This window comes from Neopsephotus bourkii, unplaced genomic scaffold (genome assembly GCF_033783945.1).
Source record: "Neopsephotus bourkii isolate Nb327-2 ecotype Australia unplaced genomic scaffold, CSIRO-AGI_Nbou_v1 NB_923, whole genome shotgun sequence".
In the NCBI taxonomy this organism is placed as follows: domain Eukaryota; kingdom Metazoa; phylum Chordata; class Aves; order Psittaciformes; family Psittacidae; genus Neopsephotus; species Neopsephotus bourkii.
In genome coordinates, this window is record NW_026901417.1 from 3,647,327 (window position 1) to 3,664,397 (window position 17,071).

The window sequence follows — 17,071 nt, forward strand, 5'->3', positions numbered from 1 at the left end:
TGATTTAAAAGTTTCAAGACTTGATACCAAATAATGGTTTCTGCTGCATAAAGCAAAATAACCTTTCAAACTCCTGGTGCCTTTGTACTTTGAATGTGACTCACTAAATTTACATTTAGTGAAAGTACATGTGGGTGTAAAAGCACTTATGTATTATCAAGGAATATGACATTATAATCCCATGAAGTTACTACTTATGGAAAAAAAATAAAACTGTTCCCATTCTCTTCCATAGCGAAGTGTGAACACCTTCCATTAACTTCACCTTCTATTAACTTTATAAAGGACACTTAGTATTTTTGCATATATTTAAGTTTGCTTTTAACAGAAAGTTTAAAAACTGTCCACAAAGCATAAAAAGGGAAATATTTTTCAAAAAAAATTAACTCATCTGAAAATAATTTTTGTATTTAAAACTATTCCCTGATTTGGGTCAAATCTGAGAAAAGGATGTGGTGACAAGTTGGGGTGGAAAATTAACAAAAACCAGGAAGAACACTCTGCAAACATGTATTTTATAAACAGACCAAGGTAAAGGCAAAAAGGGTAATTTCTTTAATTTCTTCTCTTCATCATTTTCCTTATCCTCACTCCACATTTTTACTATCCAGTTTCTTGTGTGATTCTTCAAACACCAACAGACCAAGAAAGTGAATGCAGTGCAGTCAGTGTGACATTTTTAGGTGATGTTTGCTAACTGAAAAGTAAAGCTATTACTAAACTCTACTTCCAAGACATTTTATCTCTGCAGAGAAGCGATTTCATTCACCAAATTCTTTAATACTCAAAAGTCACAGTCCATCACAAGAGACAGTCATGAGCAGTTCCTTTCCCAAGGAGATGACCTGAACACATGGTTGAGCTGCCCTGTGTAGTTCACTCCACTGAGGCTTGAGCATGTACCTCTGGAATCAGACGCAGAGAAATGGAAAACAACTGCAGGCACATCACCTGCAGGTGGGTGCCAACTGAACTGCCAATCCCCCTGGCACGAGTGTTCACAGCCCAACTGCACAGGAGTGGTTTCTAAAGTTAAGGGGTTACCTTTGGGTTTACTGTGGCGGTTTTTTCCTCACCTGCTTTCCATGAGGGACTATAGAAGTGCCATGGAGATCAGGAAAACAACTGATAGAAAGTATTGGGTTGCAAAAGTAAGTTTGATTAGAAAAAATAGCTTTAGAAAGCAAACAGTGCACAAAACGTGAAATATGGTTACAGGCTAAAAGCTCAGAAACGCCTTGAAAAGCTCCTGTCAAGGACCTCCTCCTGGAAATCAGGAGACAGACAAGGGAACAACCACACACCCAGCTCCCTCTCTGATGTGAAGGCACCAGAAACAGTCACGGAGTGTGGAAATAGGTATGCTTTTCTTTTTTAAAAGAAAAAAATAACTGGCAGGGGGAGGAAGGCACACTTGCACTAGTTAGCAATCCTGACAGCACTTAACCACTGGTTTCATCACAGAAACCAGTTCAAGAGCCTCCTAAAGGCCTCTGTGCACAGAGGTGTCAAGCAGCTGTGCAGGGCACTGTCTAGTGTCACTACTGCACCCAGGTAGAATCTCTCAGTTACGTGAATACAAAATGCAGAGGGCATATTTAAAAACTGGCCAAGATGACAAGCGGGAACAATGAGTTAAGTCACAAAAACAATTATTCAAGTGCCTGTTTTGAACATCTGAAAACAGAAACCTGGAAAATGTACTGTTTCAGGGAAACTTCTGTAGCAGTGGGAAGATACTCCCAACAAAAGTTACGATTTCTTCTTAATTTCAGTAATACCCTAACAAATCGAGTCTTGATCCCCTGAGCATCTTAGAAGCACTTTTAGAGCATTAATAATAGGTCATTTAATTCCCCTAGTTGATTTCTAATGTCTAATTAGGCTTTAATTCATGATACAACTGAAACTTTCATTCTGATAAGCCTGTGTTCTTAAGGAAACAGGAGCTCCTCTTACTAAGCCAGAAGCTTTTACAACGAAGACTGCTGGATTATGGTGTTCTTTCTACTTGTTTACCATCTCCCTCAACCTATTCTAAAATAAACCAAAGTGTTTATTACAGAAACACTCTGGTTTGTCCCTGTCTGCTTATTCTTCTCCCCTGGCAATTGGCTTGATTTTGGAAATATTTCATCTCTAAGGTTAGAGTTGGTCATGTTCCATAAATTACTATGTCAAGCCACATCCAAAGATACTCTATACCAGGAGCCTTGTCTTAAATCAGTCTTGAAGAGTTTCAACATGGAACACTGAATAAGCACCTTGTTTCACTGCCTATTACACTGACAAGGTATGGTTAACAGGGCCTCATTGCCATTATTTGACTGCTCCTAGCTATGGACTGCTGCAGTATTTGACTCTCTAAAGGTCCCTGCAGGACAGCTTCTTCTACTGTCAAGCTAAAAATAAAACAAAGTTTTAAGGAAAGAAAAACCACCACCCCCACCCCCCAAAAATGCAAGCAAAAAATCAAACCCCAAACCAAACAAACAGCAAACCCAAATGACTACAAACTAAAAAACACCCCACACAAACCTTCTGCTTTTTCATTATAATTCTTACTCCATTTTCTATTGCACCAAGCAGTGCCCTGCTTGGTTTTTCTAGTAACCAAGCTTAACATTACTAGCATGGTACACCTATGTCCAAGATCTTTTGTGATCTTAACCAGCCTAGAACAAGAACTAGAATTAGGGTAGAACAAGAGCTGGAGTAGAACAGAATCAGGGAAGAAAAGCAGGCTGAAATCAGGTATCAAACAGAAGAGAAGAGGAGAAGAACAGAATTCCTCTCCCTTTTCCCTCCACCTGCAATGCAGCACACTCCCAGCTCTCCCTCCGGGATTCTGGCAACAGCAGCAATCTGCCGAGGAGCAATCAGCTGCACCTTGGGAAACCTACTCCTGCACCAACCCATACTGTCACTGGAGAATCATCTCAGGATCCCCCCAGGTGTCTGTGCTGGGGAGGAGACTATCACGCTGAGAAATGTTATTCCTTTGGCTCTTCGTCAAATGGAAGTCTGAGTTTAAGCCTTACCCCACAGATTTTCCTGTCATGTTTCAGTTTAACTTGTTTCGTTCTAAAGATCAGAAAAACATAGAATCAAGCAAGAAGAAAGAAAAATCAGATTTCCCTCTCCGAGATACAGCCCTGCCTGGATGGGGCTGACAGGGGACAGCACCGACCCTGGCTCCACCCCATGGGGATTAAGCAGCATTACTGCCCTGCGGTGTCAGCGTTCCCTGTGGCACTAAACCTTCACACCCATACAAATAAAACAAAGCCATTGGAATCGTTTCAGTTCATATTGTTTTGGAAAGAGCAGTACATATTGTTCATGCTAAAAGATACACTGGGTTTTTTTAGTTTACTGAACTCATTAGAAGCAAATATGATGGCAATCTAATTTTTTTCTGCCACAAAACAAACCGCAGATTCAGTTTTCAACTTTTAGCCAAAAGCTCTTCTGGTTATAACTCCAGTCTAAACTTATACAGCACGATCACTACCATAAATAATCTGCAAAGTGTCCAGAAAACAAACTCCCCCCTTTGTAACGTATCATTAAAAAACCAAACAGAACTAAACATTGTCAATTCAGCTTTTCTTTTACTTTGCTCTCAAGGATTTTGAAAGACCAGCTGAAAAGTATTCTTCCCATAGAAACTGAAGAGCTTAACCTAAGCAAAAAAATGCTTCCCAATGTTCTTTTTTCAAGCATACCTTAATAAAACTCTCTAAATAAACGTAAAGGGAGATAAATGGTATTTCCAAGGATAAAAAATTAGGGAAGGGCTCTGAGCATCACAAAATTATACTCATGTTTCATTTAAAACTGATTTTGTCTACCTTATCCCTAAGAAAAAACCCAAAACAACCTTGACTTTCATCTTCAGGAAAGAGAACAAAATATTATTTTAAAATCTGACAGAACAATTGTAGGTTAATAACACACATGCAAATAGGAAATGTGCAGATAATGGGATTTGTGTGAAAAATCTAAAACCCATCGCTCTTCATTAAATTCAGTATAATCAGCATATTCTGCTGGAGATTCAATTAAAAAGCAATATTCTAAATTTATTACTCAGCTGTAAATATTAATTCTGTTTGCATGCAAACCAATATAAATCTGCAGTAAACAGCTAAATCATTCTAGAGCAGAAAGTTCTGAACATCAGCCCCAACAGCACCAGAGGACCAAAACAACGGAAGAGCCACACCACCTGGATACTTGAAATGTGGTACAACGTACTGTGCCCTCACAAACCAAGTTAACTGATAAAAACTAATGGTAACCAAGATGCACAATGAAAAACCACATAGTCCTTTGGTTATCAAATGTTATAAATCACTGCTTGAAATTTATGTGGTTTTGTGGGTTTTTTTTTACCATATGGGAGATGGGAAGGGCCTGTCAAAACACAATACTAATGAAAATTTCCTAATCAAGCTTGACAGATAACCAAATAAACAGACTGACAGATAGACAGAAATTGCATATGCCTCATTTCATTTAAAAAAACCCAACAAACTAAAAATAAGGTCTTACTAGTAAGTATCACTATCACTACGTCTATTATAGCGGCTATTACAGCCCCCCCAAACTTCAGCACTACGTGCATTCGACGAAAAACAATGAAACCAGAGACTGTATCACCCTGGAGGGCACAGGAAAACCAAGGGGAAGTGAATCAAATCCCTCCATCTGTCTCCCCTACTTTTACTGCTTCCTTAATGTCTTTTAGGCGTCCTGACTGTGCTGATGAACAGCATTGCAGCAGCATGAAGCACCTCGTGGGGTGAGCTGCCTCACCAGGCAAAGTGAATGAAGGAGAATGTACAAAGGACAGCAGGACACGGAATGGAGATGGGCTTTTAAAACTTAGTTCTGGCTTTTCATCCCAAGCCTGGCAGCTGCTCCCGAGCTCCAGCCACAGGGATAACCAGCCCTGGCACAGCCGGGAGCAGTGCCACTGCATATCTTCAGCTCCTGCTGAGCCTGTGGAACAGGAACTCTGCTTCCAGGCTCCAGCAGGGCCCTATACAAGAGACTCACTTCTAATGCTTTCCCTCCCAAGTTCCCCTTCACAACTGTCATGTTTTCTATTTGGAATCTAGAAACAGCATAATACCAAGTTTGAACTAAATATCTCCATGACTAGAAAAATATTTTTGATTCAACAGATGTCAGCAAAATTTTATGGAGTGAAAATTGAGTGACAGATGGTGAGGTCTGGGCAGTTCAAAGAAGCTGAGTTTTATTAAAAAGGAAATTTGAGGGAAAGAAGTATTTTGCTGGAAATATTGATGCAGTGTTTAAGCAAATGTAAAAGCATTCTCATTTGATAGAAAACAGTAAGTTTAAAAAAGAAATAAAAAATACAGGTATTCATGCCATAAACCTCAGAACATTGAAAAAGGCATTTTATTCCACTTTCTTGTACTGAATACAGCTTTTCATCCATGACATTAAGATTCTCAAAGAAAAATAATATACTTGTGGGAGAGAAAACTCCCCAACTACCAAACCAAAAATAACAATGACCTTGATGAAGGATCCTGGACAAAATACATCCTTTACGTGACACATCAGCTATTGTGAAAGCAAGTTTAGGAATACTGAACATGGGATAGTATAGTTGGGGATAATTATCGAAGTATTTAACAAAATTGCAAATAACGGCAAATGCCCTACAGGAAACAAGACCGAGGATTGTAACTCCTACCTACCATTAATTTATCTCCTCTTTCACAGCTTTGCCTCTTAGAATGGTAAGAAAACATTGACACCAATGTAATAGAGAGTCACTGAAATGAAAAGAATGGCATAAACACAATTATCGTAGCATAATATGATTTGTCTCCCTATTCCTATGGCTCTCAGGTCTTTTTTTTTTTCCAGGTGATGTTTGAAACATTTTAATGCATCATTCAGAAAAAAATAAAGGGAGGGAAGCAGCAGTTTCAGACTCATGATCGGGCTCAGCCTGCATCAAAGAGAAAGCTGCCCTATGGAAGTCAGTGAGCTACTTTAGATGTCCACCAGGAAGGACTTTGAGAAACCTAATAGCACTTAACCATTCGGAAAAGAACTACCTGCTCGCCAGATAAGTTACCCGCACGCAAGTCAGCTCGCAGCTAGGACACAGCCTGTGATAACTATATTGCACTGGTACTGTCCACAGGAGGCCCAGCAGCAGGGAGCTCACAGTAGGAAGCAGGGAAAGAGCCAGGCTCCCAGCTGCCCACTGAACCAGCCATGTGCTGAGCCTCATCAACACAATTACCTGTGTCCAGCACAGTGTGCTTCACATCCCTCCTACCAAAAGCCTGTTGAAAGCTGAATCCAACTCTAATCTGCTCCTGGTGCAGCACAACTTGGGAGTTTTGGTACTGCCCTGGACTGTCTTTAGGAACACTCTGACATTACCAGGAGTAAAAGGATCACAGACACATTATTACACAGATATTTTTGACCTTGCATTTAATTTCTCTGTGAAATCTTCTACCAGTTATTTAAACTGTGCTGTCTGGATTCCCAATGTGTGCAGTCTGACGGAGACATGGAAGGTGCTGTACCATCACACTTTAAAAATGCCACTTATTTTCCCAAAAGTGGCACAATAAACTGACATCTTTGAATCCAGAACCACTGCTTCAGCATTAACATTTACGGCTTACATAGTAATATCATATCTTAGGTGCATTAGATGAGGCCACATAAGGAATACCATGTTCAGTTCTGAGTCCCACTGCAAGAAAGCCATTGAGGTGCTGGAGTAGGTCCAGAGAAGGGCAACAGAGCTGATGAACGTCCTGGAGCACAAGCATGATGAGGAACAGCTGAGGGACCTGGCAGGGTTTAGTCTGCAGAAAAGGAGCTTCAGGGAGACCTTACTGCTCTCTACAACTACCTTAAAGGAGGTTGTAGTGAAGTGGGGTCAGTTTCTTCTCCCAGTTAGCGACCGACAGGACAAGAGGAAATGGCCTTAAGCTGCATGAGGGGAGGTTTAGACTGCAGATTAGGAAGAATTTATTCCCCAAAAGGGTTGTCCAGCACTGGCACAGGCTGCCCAGGTCAGTGGTGGAGTCACCATCCCTGGAGGTATTTAAAAGATGTGTAAATGTGGCACTTGGGGACATGGTTTAGTGCTGGATTCGGCAGTGCTGGGTTAACAGCTGGACTTGATGATCTTAAAGGTCTTTTCCAACCTCAACAGTTCTGTAATTATGTCTTATTAGTGGTTTTTGACTTTGACACCAACACCACAAGAAATACGTATTTTGCTACAAATGTTGCATTTTACTAGTGAAATAAAGTATAAACATTCCACTTAAGATTGACAGAGTGATGAAAGATTCAGCTAATTCAAGCCTACACAAAGCAAAATATCCTCCTCGAGTTCTATACTTCAGGTTATTGTACAGGTACAAGCTATTCAGAGGCAATGTTTAGCTTTACAAGTCACCCATCATTCCTTCCTCTGTATCAATATATTTATCTGTCTCATTCAGGTATCTTACACTTGTTCAGAGAAACCAAGTAAGAACATGAAAATTCTTGGAACTGTGTTACTACCAAAGTAATTCAGGTCCTGTTTATAAAAGCCCTCCAGCCTTCACAAGGAGAAGAGGCCTTCAGAGAAATGATCAGACTCTGATCTGATCCTGACAGCACATACGTATTGTCTAACATGAATTTGCAGTGCTTTTAGACCAAACAATTCTGTAGCTAAACAAGAACAAAAAATGAATCATAAAAGGGAGGTGTTAATTCCTTCTATTTACAGGCTTCTTTTAGCTGTTTTCCCTATCAGTTAAAATTGAAGTTGTTTCTTATTCTCAGTGATTCAAAAATCAAGTGACAGAAATTCATCAGATAAATGAGTCTACCTTTCCAGAGATACATAAGAAAATGCAGCTTATGCATCTCAGGCCTCCTTACAGCTATTCTTTATCTTCCTAAGGCAAACACAAGGATCAGTCTGCAAACCTCCAGAAATAATTACCCAAATACCTCCTATCTCTAGCTCTTCAGGAACACAGACTTTTCGAAAGAACGCTGAAATGTGGTCATTTTGGTTTTTCAAGTATTCAGTGTTAATGAAGTGAAAATATCACGCCAAATTTCAAAAGGCGATTTCAAAAGCTTGACCCAAGCTGATAACCTTGGTTAAGATTTTCATTTCTGGGTATTTAAGATAAAATGGCTCAGGACTTACTGAGAGGAGAAAACAGTTTTACACTGGGGAGAAGGATAGTATTTCAGCTGTGATAAAATTCTGAGCTATGACTGCCCCAAGTTAATGTGCCAGGCTGTTCACTATGTGTTTTTGAAAGGAAGGCCCATAGTGTACATGTTAAGTGTAACATTGAAGTTGAGCTGATGGTGCAAGGACTGATCATCAGTTCAAACTTTACAGGAAATCTAGATTTAAACCCTACACAAGAGGTAGATCATTATTTAGAAATATTCTAAGGAAGGTCTCGCTCTCATCAGTGCTGATGCTGAAAGAAGCATTCTGAATTCCCTCTGTCATATTTGAATCTGTCAGCTGTGTTTCTGGGTTACCTTTTCATCCCTGTGTTTTGGGTATTAACAGCCAAGGAAATACTTCACGTGGTACAACTAACAGCCCACTGGCACTGCACAAGGGAACACTCAGAAAAAATGATAGTATTTCCATGAGTAGACCTCGGTGATTACACAAGGGCAGGGGATTCATATTTAAAAACAATAACTCACAGGTAACTGAATATTCAATGTTAATGATATGGGGCCTTGGTCCAATTTGTCAGGCCAAACCTGGCAACTGCCAGCACAGTTTATTGTGAAATGACCCAAGGGAAAGGTATGCTTTGCACAATCTGATGGAACCTTCTTATTTTCCTGCAGAAATGCAAGACCTAAAAAAGTCTAAAAATGCAAGATCTAAATCTAAAAAAGCAAGATCATTTGCCAATGGATTAAGAAAGAGGGAAATTTGTATCGATATGCACAGTACTCCCAAAATGGAATGAACTTACTTAAAAAGCACTTGTTGGAAGGATCATTTTAAGGACACCTCAATGGCTAATTGTTATCATATTGCAAGCAGAAGTTTCTGAAGAGCTGCCTGCTGAACGCTTTCACTGACAAGTTGCTGTCAGGTAAACCACCATGTCCATGCTGCACAAGGTTTGTATTGCAGAGGATATTACATTGAAGAGATGCTATTCTCAGTCCAGAATAAGAATTAGTTATGTGGGAGTTAAATCTATCAGTTATTAATAGTTCAGCATGGGAAATCTTTTGATTACTGAAAATCAAAAAATACTTTTTTTCTTTTTTTTTCCTGGATTATACCAATACTATACTTATCACTGTGTAGTACTATCTTTGATGTGAATTCATGCCACTTAGAGCTACTGGTGTAACTACACTGGTGTCAATGGAATTGAGTGAACACACTGTTAAGCAGGACTGAATTAACTGGAATTTATAGAGAAATTCAGGGCAGCTCCAAGATATTTCCACAGTGAATGCACTCTGTATTTTGTAGAAATACACTTTGTATTTTGTTTTAATTTATAGGACATGCTCCATGCACTGGGAATGTCAGTGGCTTTCTGAAAGTAGTACAATGTTTGTGGTACCGCTCATCACCATCTCTGACAGTCTGCAAGATACACATGTCACATGGAGACAACAAGTAAACTGTCTCACCAAGTGCGGCTTTGCATTAAATGCCGCCTTTAATGGGAGCTGAAAGCACACTGTTCAAGATGATCATTAAAAAAGGATCCAAACAGCTCTGGGCTCTCTGATTAATTGCTCTACTTTGCTAATTTGATAAGCTCTCAGTCACTTTTCCGTATTTTCTGTGCCTCCTTCACTGGCTTGATCTACTTTGTAAATTCATCTATTTCTGAATATCTGCAGTCTAAAGCCCACCTCCACACAAGTTATGACTCTTATTTATACAGCATTTTTTAAAAGGTCAATTAAAAAATGAAAACATCTTGCCACAAGAAGCATTGCTGGGCTACAGTAAGGTAAAATTAAATAAGGGTCATAGTAAATACATGCAGCACTCCCTGCTCCCCAATGCTTCGTTCCTGCTCTATTCAGTCATATAAACTGCATTCTTCAAGAGAACTCTAATAAAAATTACATTACAGCAGACAAAAGATGACAAATGATTCAAAGTAATTGCAATCCCCAAACCACATTAATCAGATAAGCCATACATCAGGAGGTGAATAACAATGCCAGGTTCCATTTAGAGTACCACGGTTAGCTGAAAATAAACAGGGGCTTCACAAAGAAAGCTCGGTATTATTATACCACGTTAGAAGCATGTAAACTGATAAAACTCCAGAGGGTGGGGGTGGGGGGAGATCAGGGAGATCAGGAAGAAATTCAGCATCATCTATAGTGGATCTATTTCAGATAATAAAAGATTCCCTATGTATTTACAAGTCCAGGTGTGTGACCTGATTCACAACTGATAAGCAGTCCATTTACACTTGCACCATTTACACATGCAGAGCAGGACTCTGCAAATAGACTACAAATACAAAAGCTGCACTGCTGTGATGTTGAAAGGATGAACTATTTTCCTTCTTAAAACTAGTTGTACCAATCACTTTGATTCATCTTTCTGATTGGTATTTCATCCTAATGCTTTCTTGGGAATATAAATTAGAAATAAAAGGAAGAACCAAAAATTTTATCAGACTGCGAAGATTTTTTACACCAGATTTGTAATTCCTTTTCACAACATATTCTTTGTGTAGAATTTTCAATACTCTCTTTTAATCATCATTTTCTCCCTCTCAAAACCTGGACAGCATAAAAGGAATTTTTCATCTGAATCAGAAAAATTATTGTTCAAGTTTATGATCCATGGTAAAACGTACTTAAAAACATTAGACTGACAACAACACTGTCAGACTTGCCTAACTCATGAACACAATTTGCATTAGTATAATTTAGTTATAAGCCTTTGAGATTACAATAGTTTCTTGTATTTGCTGTAAAACCTATTTCAGCTAAGCAGTGCCAAGCCTGGGGCCTTGTGCAGTAACTATGTGGAGAAAAATCCCCGCTTTAGAGAACATCTACGAAGGTTGCAGTGGATTACTGCTAGATGGACTCCAAAATGATGGACACTTCTATCATAACCTGGAGCACAAAATATTGGTCAAGTATTTTCAAACTAAGAATATAAGAGAGTAAAATTATTAATAGAGCTATTTACTGCCTTTCTGGGGCTCCCAGATGAATTAAACTGGCAGAATCTGTGCTAAGATCCTTACAGCCTTTCCAAACTTCCAGCAAGCACCAGCAAAATTGTAGAACTGCTTCAAGTATCACTACGTGGTACAGGAGACTGCAAAAACTAATGCGTTACATGGAAAAGTTGCTAGAATGAAGGAAAAATGTAGAAAAAAGACCAAAAACTGGAAATACAGAAACTTTGGCATAGGAAGACCTGACGTGTTAATCTCTTGTTCCCGCATTAACTCTTCTTCTAGAGTGATGAGCGATTAAATGTAAGATGCAGTTGAGCAAGGGCTTATCCTTGGTCATGATCTGCAAAGATGCACATGAACCTTTACCGCCAGCTCTTCAAGACCCTGGGAGCCATGCTACTCCCATGGGTAAGTGTGATTATTAAAAAGCCAACAAATATCCTAGGATTAAACATTTTTATTCAGGAAGCAGCAGTACATTTATGAATGTGACTGGACTCTCCAAAATACCAAGAAGCAGCTTAACTGCACATGTCCATTGCTTACCTTGACAGCTTAATAAGGCAGATTTTCAATGGCTGACTGAATTTAAGTGAGCTAGGGAAGAAGATTAAAAGACTCTGTCCCTCAAAGCCTTGGCCACACCTCTGACATCTCTAATCCCATCGGCCAGCTAGGGAAAGCTATTTATTAACATTTGGTCACAAAGGTAGAGACCACTGAATAGCACAGACATCCTATGGTAGGTAAGGGAGAACATATGCAGTAAGAGAAAAACAGAAAGGAAAAGAGATGGGTGGAACCACATGAAGATTCCAGTTACTTTGAGTAAAAAAGCAAGAGGAAAATTATAAAACGCATGTATCAGTAAACTCAGAAATACAGGTGTTTTCTATTTAACAGCTCACAATATCCCAGAACATCATTGGAAACCATTTGATTAATGTGAAGCTTAATTCCAAAGGTTTATTTTCATGTACTAATAAAAGGGTAATTTGCTAATATTTGTAAAAGGGGAACAGCAGAAGTGTGTGCTGCTTTGGAAGCGCACAGGGGCTTATTTTGCCTCTACAAATAAAATATTTTTAACCAAGTTATTTTAAGAAGTGCCAAAGAGTTGGCAGCCTTCAAGAGTAACTTAGCATAGATAAAGAGCCTGAGGACATGGAGCCTGGACAAAATGGGATTCACTGGGCCTTCTGTGTTACTGTTTGCACCTTATCATTTTGTGACCAGCCATGAATTAGGATGCCACTGCAGTACTTAAACTACAAAAACGTCCCTGTCCTCCCTGCCTGTAATTTTTAAGATCATCATTATCAGGCCATTATCAGTTTCTTCACGATTTTTAACACTAACTTCTCATTGGATGTTGACTAAAACTGGAAATGGGTCACCAGTTCCATAGAAAAGCTAAAGACTAAAAATCTTGTCAGTGTGTTTATGATCATTTCAAGTGACTGACCAACAAAATAACCTACTATCCCATGGAATAATAACGTGTGTGACTTAACAAGATGAAACAAGGCTTACCATGAACATAGCGCAGAGGGTGATGCAGTCTTTGTGCCGCAGCATATGCAAGCCCTAATAAAAATAAAGAAAAAATAGTTTCAATTTTGGAAATGTAAATTATTACTGATACAATGAATGTAAAATCAGAGTGGAGGAAAGGGGGAAGAGTCCAACCATTTAAAAGCTTCTGTTTTCATTTAGATCCAGATGGTTTTATTGCACCATTAATAAAATTAACCTCATCTGTTTTTTATTGCTCCCTAAGTGCTAATTTAAAAGTAAGTCTTTAAAAGAAAAATATAAAATATCTAACACACTGAAGTGTTAAAAATGTCTAATTACAAAAAAAAAATCCATATAATAATACATGTAGGAGCTATTACACTTGTTGCCATTTACAATTGTTCTGTGGTAGCATGGAGGTCTATAAGCCTTAAACAGAAATGCTAACCTCAATTTTTCTTAGAATCAAAGATTATGAAAGGCAGAAGGTCTAATAAATAAATATGAACTGAGTTACTTTTGAAGGAAATTAAAACAAACATCTCTGCCAAGAATTACATCAAGAGAACACCTAGATATCCATCTGGTTCACAAATCTAACTGCAGGGTTACTACATTTTCAACAGAGAATCTATTTTAAAACCTTCTGGAGATTATTTTAAGCAAGCAGAGACATAATACGGTGTGCATATCATATTTGTGAACCATCTTGCCATTAGCCAGGGAATTGTTTCACTAAGCAGTGGGATTTATACCACTACACAGCAATGACATCCATGGAAGAGTTTCAATAGCATTTTCTCTTCATTCAATAGCAGTCTCTCTTTCAACTTTTCAAAGCGCTGTTGGAACTTAACAAAATGATCCACGAACTGAATGTATGAATGTTGTAGTTTGGCTGTTCTTGTTCAGAATCTTTGAATCTATGAGTTTCCCTGTGAGCACTGCCTACCTGCTCATGTTAGAAATTCAGATGATACAACCTACTGGAGAGTGAAGGTGGAGTTAGGGAGGTGATACATCAAAAATGAAATGAAATCTGGCCAAAAAACCCCATTTGGTAGAAACGTCACGGAGTCTAATTACTATAAGTGATCAAAACGTCTGTCTTTCACCCTATAGTAACACAAGTACTTGCAGCAGTTCCAAGTCAAGCACCTTCCTCCACTACCTGGGCACTTTTCCACATTTATTCTGGTGTTTTCCCAGTATGGAAATACATGAAAATGGCTGAAAACCAGAGCTCTATTGTATGGACTGCACAAACAATACCAGAGTTAAGCAAAAGCAGTTCCTCTTCTCCATGAGCTGGCAATGCAACCCATGCAACAGATACCACAGATACCATGCCAGGCAATCTGCAGGTAACTCCAAGAAGCAAGAATAGGGAGGTGCAGCACAGGACTTGATCAGCACAGCTGCAGTCCTAGTGGTGGCAATACTGAGCTCTGTCTTGTCTACACCACAGCTCCCAGTGCTCACTACTGGAGGCTAGGCTGCAAAAAGTGTCTGCCCAGCAGCACAAGTACTCCATTAAACCTCTGTCTGCCTCACCAGGAAAGCACTTCCACCTCAGTGAGACTGGGTTTGAGTGTAAGCAGCAACCTGAAAGTGCTCAAATAGTAGGGTGATAAATTCAAATAAATGTGTAATCTGTGTTTTATCTGACATAAAACATGATTTATCTGACTCTATAGAAGACACAACATTTTCAGGCAGGTAAAGACAACAAAACCATAGTCCAGGATTATAAAACTCCAAGTCCCAGAATAATCAATGCTAGTTTTAAAATGCATTGTTGCTTTAATCTGGGATTACTTAAGGCTCCATCAGTTCAGTATTTCTTTACACTTTCATCTGACATACCCAGAGTTTTGGAACATTATAGTTGGGAAAGGGACCACATGTTGCTGTAAAATTCTCTGTAAAGGAGTTGGATCTGAGAAAGCCAGTCACTGGAGGAGAGGGGGGCTAAATTAAATTCATACAAAATTTATTGTTAAATAAAACCCCTTGTGCTTCATTTGTTTCCCTAAGCAGCTTACTCCATGGTTGAAGCAGAAACTCCTTATGCCTGCAGTCATTCCCTTGCTGCAGTTGGCTGAAGATATGAATAGCCACAGCAAAATTAGTAATCAAAGAATTTACTGGAGGGAAAAGTAGTTTATTGTTTTTTCAAGGCTGTTTTTGATGAGGGAAAGGTTTTCTCTTCCTAAGTCAAACTGAAGACTGAACTATGAAGAGATAGATGGAGGTTCCCATTTATTCAAATTCTAAAAATATGGAAGTGTAACAAGAGGTGGCAACAGCAGACTCTTCAGTGACAACCCAGCTTCCTGGGACAAAGAAAATAGGATATAATGGCACAGCAGAAACTTGATTAAATAAAGGATTCTTCTAAAAGGGGAGGGGAAGGTAAGAAAAGGTTATTTTGTCCCTCTTTCGGTCAGCTTTGGGATACTCACCTGTTACCAAATGTCTTGACAACTTCATATTTAATTTTATAAAATCCCCACAGATACTTTGTACTGTGGCCTGCTTAAGTGACTTTGCAATGCAAGTCACAGCAGCTACAATCTCCTCCAGCCCACTCCAAGACCTGTACCCCTACCTGGGGTTTCCACACAACCAGGGTGCATCACTACATCCTTCTTGCAAATGATGCAAGGGCGGAACTCCCACGTCTCCAAGTATAATGAGCAAATCTGAAGATGATTAAAGGTTGTAGATACTCAGAAACATACCAGTTGCAGACTTAACTGATGCTAAGAAAAACCTGTAGAATACTTCATGGTGCCTTCTTATCAAACTTGGCACAGGCGCTGTGTCTGCCTGTTCATCCAGCCCATGCCTCCTCTCAAGGCAGTGTTTCCATCCTACTGCTACTTGTATGGTGGGTTCTTGTTTCTTCTTGGTTTTAAACACCGATGAATGCTCAGGCAAACAAAAATGGTCTGCAACCATTTTATCATCTCTTAAACTCACTTGTAATGTTGCAGTTAAACATATTTTTTAATTCAGTCTTGGAGATGATTTCGAACTGCTAAAATTGTAGCATTTATGCAATATTCTATGGCAATTTTGGAATGGCATTCAGTAAGTTTATTTTTAGTAGGTGCACTTCATTCACACATTCTGTAGTGCTGCACAAGGATCACTGATCTATATGCATGACTGCAGTGATAAGATCTGGCAACATTCTTTAATAACTGTTTAAACTGTTCTAGTCGTGTGCTTCAAGCAACATACAATTATTCCAACACCTAAAAAGAGCTTTTCCACTTGCAGTATTTTCCACTACTCAATATGTGCACTCTTGCCATCTGATAGGTAAGATTTTCCATTATTTCCTTTATTTGATTCACTCCTTTACAGCTGATGGACAAAGCATGTACCCGCAGTTCACAAAAGACAGCTTAAATGTCATGTACAAGGGCTAAAATGAGAGATTCTTCTTTTGATGCACAATTTCATGAGGATCAGGCTCAAAAATGTTGCCCATTATTACACATTTATATAAATACAGAGAATTATATCCATAAAGACAAAAATTAGAAAGATGACATCAGTATTTGGTATGATACTAACAAGCCAAAATTTATACTGTAGCTTGGACAGATCAAAGTTGATTTGGATCTCTCAAGTAACACCAAATGCCAGTAAGATACGTTCACCCCAGCATTGCTGAATATGTTCCTACTTGATTTTTGATGTCCTAAACTGCTGCTACCATACAGTACCATCTCTTCACATAAACAAAATAAATTGAATTTGTTAAAGTTAGCATGGATGCAGGTTTTGAAACATGCATCATGATTTTCTATTAACAAAAGGCAGCAGAGCTTTGGCTGAGGCAGGGATAAATGGAGCAGGCAGCTGTGAGAGAACTGCCTCCACGGGGAAGGCATCCTGCTGGGCAGAGACCCCAGAACACCACTCCACTTGGCCCTTGCATCCAGTTGATGCTAAAGTTGATTAATACTTGAACACTGAATGAATTAAACTCTAGACCAGGTAAAGCAATAGGCCGTTTTTCTAAAGTGGATGCTCTGGCATATTACATATACAGTATCAGGGCTGGGGCATCAGCAAAAACTCCATTATCAACTCTGCATTTGCAACTCAAGTTGGCAGAGAAATAAAAGCACAACGTTTGCAAATCAGGAAAGAAAAACTACAGATACTTGGAAAATACATTACCATTGAAGGAGAAGAAATGACTTTTTAATCTTACTTTTCTAATTAAATGGTTATTGTGAGGTAGTCTGTCTTCCACTACCACTCGCCTGCCATAGTGTTTGAGACCC

General features: G+C 39.1%; 1 protein-coding gene across 1 annotated transcript in view; it reads right to left on the reverse strand.

Moving 5' to 3' along the window:
* Positions 1 to 12,825, reverse strand: part of ATP2B2 (ATPase plasma membrane Ca2+ transporting 2) — a 308,443-nt gene extending 295,618 nt beyond the window's left edge. Inside the window, exon 1 of the mRNA XM_061357888.1 lies at positions 12,780 to 12,825. The gene's annotated coding sequence lies outside the window, so the exon portion shown is untranslated. The remainder of the gene's footprint in view (positions 1 to 12,779) is intronic.
* Between the last annotated feature and the right edge of the window lie 4,246 nt (positions 12,826 to 17,071).